Genomic DNA, 8,219 nt, shown 5'->3' with positions numbered 1-8,219 from the left:
TTGAGTCCTTTACTCTTGTATAAAGTGCCTTCCTATGCAACATATCACTGCCAACAATTATCTTATAACTCTCTATCAGGTCCCCACTCAACCTTTAATGCTCCAAGGAAAACAGCCACAACCTTTCCACTCTTTCCGCATAGCTGATCCTCCATCCTCGGCAGCATCCTGGGAAATCTCCTCTGCCCCCTCTCAAGTACAATCACATCCTTACCAGAATGTGGTGACCAGGACCTCTCTCTCTCTCTTTTCCGCTTTCTGTCTCACATCTGCTACTTTGATCTCTCTACATCTATCTCTCTCTCCCACTGTTAATCTCTCTCATATTCTCTCTCTCTCCCTCTGTCTCATAACCACTCTCTCCAACTCACTCACGCTTCCTCACTCCATCTCATAATATTTCTCCATCGCTCACTGTCTCCGTCACTTGCTCCATCTCTCACTTCAATTGAAAGCCTCCACATGTTATCTAACCCTCTCTATTTCTCCCTCTGTCTCTCCCTCCTTCTCCGCATCCCACTCGACCTCTATTTCTCTCTCTCTGGCTCGCTTCTCTCTCTTTCTCACAGTGTCCCAGGATAAATCTCTCTTTGCTCTGCCCCACAAATGGATGTTAACCCTTGACCCCAGAAGCATGTCTTCTCCTGGAGTAAAGGCCCATTTCCACATTGACCAGCTTTTGGTATCTCTCAGGAAGATCGACAGATTCTTGTTAAATGAAGGGCAGTTTTGTGCTGTTGGCCAATTCTCACTGGAGACTGGTTTGGACACAAACCTCATTCCATGAAGGCCCAGCAGAGAGAGGAGATCATCAGGCCGTCAGTGTGAGCTGGAGGGTCAGGACAGGCTCTGACCCACTGACCCATCCTGTTCATTCACAACATGTTCCAATACCCTTCCCCTCTCCTTCCCCTTCCATGATCAGTCTCTGAGTCAGGGTGTTTTACTGGGATGAGGGATGGACCATCACACAGTTACAACAGAAAGGAACTGAACACCACACCCACCATGGTGTCCACGATGCACTGGACTCTCTAACAGAGTCCAGTAAACATGGATGTCAGTTCACAAGAGTGCCCCATGGAGAGATCTGGGCCTCCTTTCCACTGAAGCTCCCAATATAGACCAGTAAACTTGGGCATTGTTTCTGCTTGAGCCTCCTATAAAGACCAGTAAATGTTGGCCTCCTTCCTAATGGAGAATCTAAAGGAGACCAGTGAACATGGACCTCCTTCTGACTGGATACTCCAAGAAGACCAGTAAATGTGCGCCTCCTATTCACTTGTCCTTCTAATGGAGACAAGTGGATAGTTGAGGTTTTGAAGAAATAGATAGATTAAGATAGATCAGTACACATCGTCGACATGGACTTTAGCAAGGCCTTCGTCAAGGTTCCCCATTGTAGACTGCTTAGTACGATTATGTCACAGAGGATCCAGGGAGAGTACACCAATTGGATATAAAATGGGCCTGATGGTAGGAGGCAGAGGCTGGTGAAAGAGGGTTGTTCTTCAGACTGGAGGCCAGTGACCAGCCATCTACCACATGAATCGATCCAGGATCCACTGCTGTTCATTATTTATATGAACAATTTGGATGAGAAAATAGCAGGAATGGTCAGTAAGTTTGTGGCTGACATTAAAATTGTTGGCATCGTGGACAGGGAAGAAGGTTATCCAAGAGTGCAATGTCATCTTGATCAACTGGGCCAGTGAGTCAATAAATCCAGATGGAGCTTAATTTCGATAAATGCAAGGAGTTGCATTTTGGTAAGACCAACCAGGGCAGGAATTACCCAATTAATGGTAGAGCCATGGGGAGTGTTGTTGAACAGAGAGACCGAGGGGTGCAGGTACATATTTCCTTGAATGTGGTGTCACAGGTAGACAGGGTGGTGAAGAAGGTATTTGGCATGCTCACCTTCACTGGTCAAAGCAGGGAGTACAGGAACTGGGACATCATTTTACAGCTGTACAAGGCATTGGGACGGCCACATTTGGACACTGTGTACATTTCTGCTCACCCTGCTATAGGAAGGAAGTTATTACACTGGTGTGGATAAAACAAAGTTTCACAGGGATGTTACCAAGATTGGTGAGTTTGAATTACAAGGTGAGGATGGATAGGCCGAGAGATTTTTCCAGTGAATGCAGGAGATTGAGGGATGACCTTAGAGAGGTTTATCGAATCATTAGGGCCATAGATAAGGTGAATTGACAAAGTTTTTTTTCCCAGGGTAGGAGAGTCCACTACGAAAAGGAATAGGTTTAAGTTGAGAGGGGAAAGAATTGGAAGGGACCTGAGAGACAACCTTTTCCCACAGAGGATGGTGTGTATGTGCAATGAGCTGCCAGAGGAAGTGGTAGAGGGGAGTACAATTACTACATTTCAAGGACATTTTTACAGGAACATGAATAGAAAGGATTTAGAGAGGATTGGGCCAAACACAGGCAAATGGGACTAGTTCAGTTTTGGAAACTTGGTCAGCATGGATGAGTCGAGCTGAAGGGCCTGCTGTCATGCTGTAAATCCCTATGACTCTATGATGATGTAAACATGAGGCACCTTCCCATAGGACTGTGCAGTACCTGTGCTGCAAACCCCACATCCTGTCCATCACGTAGGTCTCTTATTTCCATCTGAACAACATTGTTTGTCTCTGCACTACCTCAGCCTCTTGACCACAGAAACCCCAATTCCTGCTACTCCCACCTCCTGACTCTATGATTTCAATGTCCTCTCCCAGCTTCCTGAAGCCATATTCCATAAACCCCAACTTGTCTGATATGGAGTGGTCACTTCCCTGTCTTAAAACTACAGTTGTTCCAGAATCTGACCTCACAGCCAATCAATTTCCTCCATGGCCTCCCTGCTCCCTCACTCTGTGTCCTGCTGTAGACTCACATTCCCTCGCTCCCCATTCCACCTTCTGTCTCTGGTCTTCTGCCCATTGCTGCTTCCTCCATCCCACCATTGACAGCAGAACCTTCAGACCCCGAGACTATCCTCTTTGCCCTCCTGCACTTCATCCCGCCCCCTCTCATTGTTTGTGCTATTGAATATACTGTTCAGTTCCATCACTTTTGGTTAACTGTTCTCTTGCCATTGATTTGCTGATTTATTCTAGTAAATCTAGTCTGGCGTGAGTTGGCTCAAGAGTGTTTTGCTTGAGAAAACACTTCTGTAAACTGGTTTGTCTGTTTCTCCCAGTCTTTGTGTCAAGGTGAGACTAAGTGTGTAAATGCTGTCATTTCATGGAGCAATCCAGTCAGTCCCAGCCCCTCCCCTACTCGACCCCCAGGGCCTTGCCGGTTTATTTCCATCAAGAGCCCATCCAATCTGTCATTGTAATCACTGAGTGTCTTCACCTGCCTCACCTGAATGGGCACTCATTTCCAAGTCATTGCAAATTGCTGCGAAAAGCAAAGTTCTTCCTGACATCCCGTATCTCTTGCCCAACAAAAATGTAAGGTAATCTCAATGTGAAGATGGGCTTTTGTCTCCACATGGACTGTGTGGTGGTCACTCTTACTGATACTGTCAGGGACAGATACACCAGCAGTAGGCAGATTGGTGAGGGTGACAGTGAGTATGTTTTTCCCTCTTGTTGGTTCCCTCACCACCTGCCCCAGTCCAGCAGCTGAATCAGGTGGAACGTGACCAGATTGCTCAGTAGTGATGCTTCTGAGCAGCTCTTGATGGTGGGCTTTGAAGTCCCTTACTCAGAGTATATCCTCCATCCTTCCCACCCTCAGTGCTCCCTCCAAGTGTTGTTCAACATGGAGGAGGACTGACTGCTCAGTTGAGGTTGGAGGGGAGGAGGAGGTTTCCTTCCCCATATTTGACCTGCTGTCATGAGGCTTCATGGGTTCCATCGTTAATGGTGAGGACTCCCAGAGCAACTCCCTTCCGGCTGTACACACCACTGTGTTGCCACCCCTGCTTGATCTATCCTGCCAGTTATATACTGAATGAGGGAACAATTCTGTGCAGGTTTCACAGCTTGGAGACAGCTGCTGCTGGATTCTGTTTCTGATCTCCGAGTGCAGGCGTGTGTGTTTGTGAGAGTGACTGACACTGTTTCCATCACTGTGCTGTTTCTGCAAAAATTAAATCCCAGAACCAGACTCCGGTGCTGTCAAATTCCAGGGAGTGCAGACAGTTCACAGTTTTCTCCCATCTCAGTAACAAACGTCCAGCTGCTCCCAGCTTTTTCTTTCACTTCCTCTCTTGGTGAAGTTTCAACCTTGCGATCTGACAGTCTTTGCAGTTATTTTTTACACTGGGGCTTTCTGCTGTGGTCAGAATCTCTAATAATAAGTGTCCTTTCAGTGACAATCACAGCAGCTAAGAGCAGTCAGGACTGAGGAAAAAGGCTCACTGGGAAACACGTTGGGAAGATCAAAACCATTCTCTTTAGATTCTGGTATAAACTCCATCCCTCTCCCTGAGCACTGTCTGCTGCTCAATAAGACTCGTTACATACTTGGCCACCTCTATGTAAATGATCTGAGCTCCATATCACAAAGATCAGCCACTGAAAACCTGAGCCATGTCTGGGACTCCAAACATGACGATTGCAATGCTGTACTTGCACTCATCATAGTCACAGCCCTCCATAATCTTGAGCTCATTCCAAATTCTGCTGCCCATATCCCAACTTGCACCAAGTCCCATTCCCCAAACCCCCTGCACCCCATGTTTACATTGGTTCCTAGTCCAGAAACACTTCAATTTTCAAATCCTCATCCTTGTTCTCAAATCCCTCCCTTTCCTCCACCTTCCCTATCTCTGTGACCTCCTCCACGCCGCCTCACTCAGTGTGGTTAGCAATCTTGGATATATGGCTCTCTAATCTTTTATGTACATCACTGAGAAACATTGTGCATAGCTGAGCACAGATCCCTGGGAACACCATTATTCACATCTTGCTCATTTGAGGACACACACACATTATCTGTCCTCTCTGACTCCTCCCTCCAAACTAATTCCTGACATAAGACAAATACTTTTCACTAATTGGTTTGATGGGAGAAAGCAGAGGTTAATAGTGGAAAGATGCTTGTCAGACTGGACCCTTTTGTGTAGTGGAGTGCCTGAGGGCTAGGTGCTGGGCCCATTACTGTTTGTTATGTGTATCAATGATTTGGATGAGAATCTGTAAGGCATGAGTAGTAAGTTTGCAGAAGGCATTACAAAAGGTGGTATCATGGAGATTATCAGATATTGCGGCAGGACCTTGATCAACTGGGGAAGTGAGAAGAGAAATGAAAATTAAATTTATGTAGATTACAGTGAGGTCTTGAATTTTAGAAAATTAAATCAAGGTCGGGGTTTCATTGTGTAGGGCTTAAGGAGTGTCGTGGAACAGTGGGATCTTGCAGTTCAGGTACACGGTTCTCTGAAAGTTGAGTCACAGTTAGACAGGGCAGTGAAGAAGGCATTTGGTGCTCTGGCCATTATCAGTCGGGGCACTGGGTACGGGAGTTGAGAAGTTATGTTGCAGTTGTACAAGACAATTATGAGGCCAAACTTGGATTATTATGTTCAGTTTTGGTCACCTTGTTATAAGAAGTATATTATTAAACTGGAAAAAGTGCAGAAGAAATTTACCAAGATGTTGCCAATTTTCAATGTTTTTGGGAGAGGTTGGACAAGCTAGGACATTTTTCTTAGAGTATAGGAGATTGAAGGGGAATCCTTTAGAAGTGTATAAGACCATGAGAGACATGGATAGGGTGAATGCACCCAGTCTATTTCCCAGGGTTGGGTAATTGAGAGCGATAGGGCAACAGTTTAAGGTCAGAGGGGAAAGAGAAAAAGGGAACCTGAGTGGTTACATTTTTACACAGAGGGTGGTACACATATGGAGTGAGCTGCTAGTCGAAGTGATTGAGGCGGGTGCATTAAAAACATTTAAAAGGCATTTGGACAAATACATAGGTAGGTAAATATTTGAAGGATATGGGCCAAGTCAAGCGAAGTAGGGTCAGTGTGGATGGACATTTTGGTCAGCACTGTCCATTTTGGGCCAAAGGCCCTGTCTCTGTGCTGTAGGACTCGATGACTCAATGACTCTATAATTCCATAGGTTTCCATGTTTATGAACAGTCTCTCAAACATAGAAACAAAAGAACTAGGAGCAGGAGTAGGCCATTCAGCCCTTCAAGTTGGCTCTTCCATTCAATATGACCTTGGCTGATCATCCAACTTAGTCCCCTGTTCCGACTCTCTCCCCGTAACCTTTAGGTCCCTTAAGTCCTAAGAACAATACCTATCTCCTTCTTGAAACTATTTAATGTTTTGGTCTCAACTGCTTTCTGTGACAGAATATTCCACTAGCTTCCCACTCTCTGGCTAAAGAAATGTCTCCTCATCTCAGTCTGAAATGGCGTTTCCCTTTTCTTTAAACTGTAATTCCTGGTTCTGGATTCCCCAGTCATCAGGAATATATTCCTGTGTTTTTCCGGTCTTGTCCTGTTCGGACTTTACAGGTTTCAAAATGATTCCTCTCAATCTTCGAACCTCCAGTGATTATAGTCCTAACCAATCCAGTTTGTCCTCACATCTAAGTGCTGTTATCCCAGAAATCAGTCTGGTAAACCTTCGCTGCCCTCCCCCCACAGCCAGAACATCCTTCCTCAGATAAGGAGACCAAAACTGCACACAATACAGTCGTAAAATCACACAGTATAGAAGAGGCCCTTCCGCACATTAACTGTGTACCAGCCAATCTACACTAAACCTACACCAGTCCAACTTTCCAACATGAGGCCCATAGCTTGAATGTTATGACATTTCAACTGCTCATCAAAGTACTTTTTAAAGTTTGTGAGGCTTCCCAATTCAACTACCCTCCCAGGCTGTGCCTTCAAGACCCACACCACCCTCTAGACGAAAAACATCTTGAAACCTCCTATCTTTCACATTGAATGTGAGCCAACTTGTTATTGACCCTCCCACGAAGGAGAACAGCTGCTTTCTATCCACACTTTCCAATCCCCTCTTAACCTTATACACCTCGATCAGATCCCCCCTCCACCTTCTCTGCTCTGAAGAAAACAACTCGAGCTGATCCAATTTCTCTTCATCACTGAGAGGTTCCATCCCACACAACATCCTGGTGATTCCTGTCTGCACCCCATCCAGTACAATCACATCCTTCCTACAGTGTGGTGACCTGAACTGCACACAGTACTCCAGCTGTGGCCTAACCAATGTTCTGCTTAAATGCAACATATCCTCCTGCTTTTATAACCAATACCTGGAATGACAAAGGCAAGTGTCCCATATACCTTCATAACTGCTCTGTTAAAATGTCTTGCCACATTCAGGAATCAGCTGACAAGTACACAAAGATCACTCTGTTCATCTGAGCTTCCTCAGTTCAAAGAACAAAAAATAAAGAAAATTACAGCATAGCAACAGGGCCTTCGGCCCTCCAAGCCTGCGCCAATCCAGATCCTCTATCAAAACCTGAGACCTATTTCCCAAGGATCTGTATCCCTTTGCTCCCTGCGCATTCATGTATCTGTCCAGTTACATCTTAAATGAGGTTGTCATGCCTATCTATATCATCTCCACTGACACCATATTGCAGGCACCCACCGCCCTCTGTGTAATCAACTTTCCATGCATATCTCCCTTAAACTTTCCCGCTCTCACCCTGAACTCATGACCCCTGGTAATTGAGTCCCACATCCCGGGAAAAAGTTTCTTGCTATCCACCCTTTCTCCACCTCTCACGGTTTTGTCGACCTCAATCTGCCCCCCACAACCTTCATCTTTCCAATGAAAATAATCCTAATCTACTCAACCTCTCTTTATAACTAATGCCCTCCATACCTCAATTCTGATGAACCTCCTTTGCATACTCTCCCAAGTATCCACAATCGTCTGATAATGTGGTGACCAGGATTCTACGCAGTTTTCCAAATGTGGCTGAAAGAAAGTCTGATACAATTTTAACATGACCTTCCAACTCTTGTACTCAGTACCCTGTCCGATGAAGGAAAGCATGCCACCGCCCTCTGCAGATTCGCATTGCCACCTTCAGGGAACAATGGACCTGAACACCCAGACCTCTCTGTGCATCAATTTTCCCCAGGGCTTTCCATTTACAATATAGTTCACCCTGGAATTGCATTTTCCAAAATTCATCATCTCATATTTGACCAGATTGAACTCCATCTGTCTGTTTCTCTGCCCAATTCTCCAAT

This window comes from Chiloscyllium punctatum, chromosome 7 (assembly GCF_047496795.1).
Source record: "Chiloscyllium punctatum isolate Juve2018m chromosome 7, sChiPun1.3, whole genome shotgun sequence".
Classification (NCBI taxonomy): domain Eukaryota; kingdom Metazoa; phylum Chordata; class Chondrichthyes; order Orectolobiformes; family Hemiscylliidae; genus Chiloscyllium; species Chiloscyllium punctatum.
The sequence above is the reverse complement of the archived record's forward strand: the minus strand, read 5'-3'. Positions refer to the sequence as shown.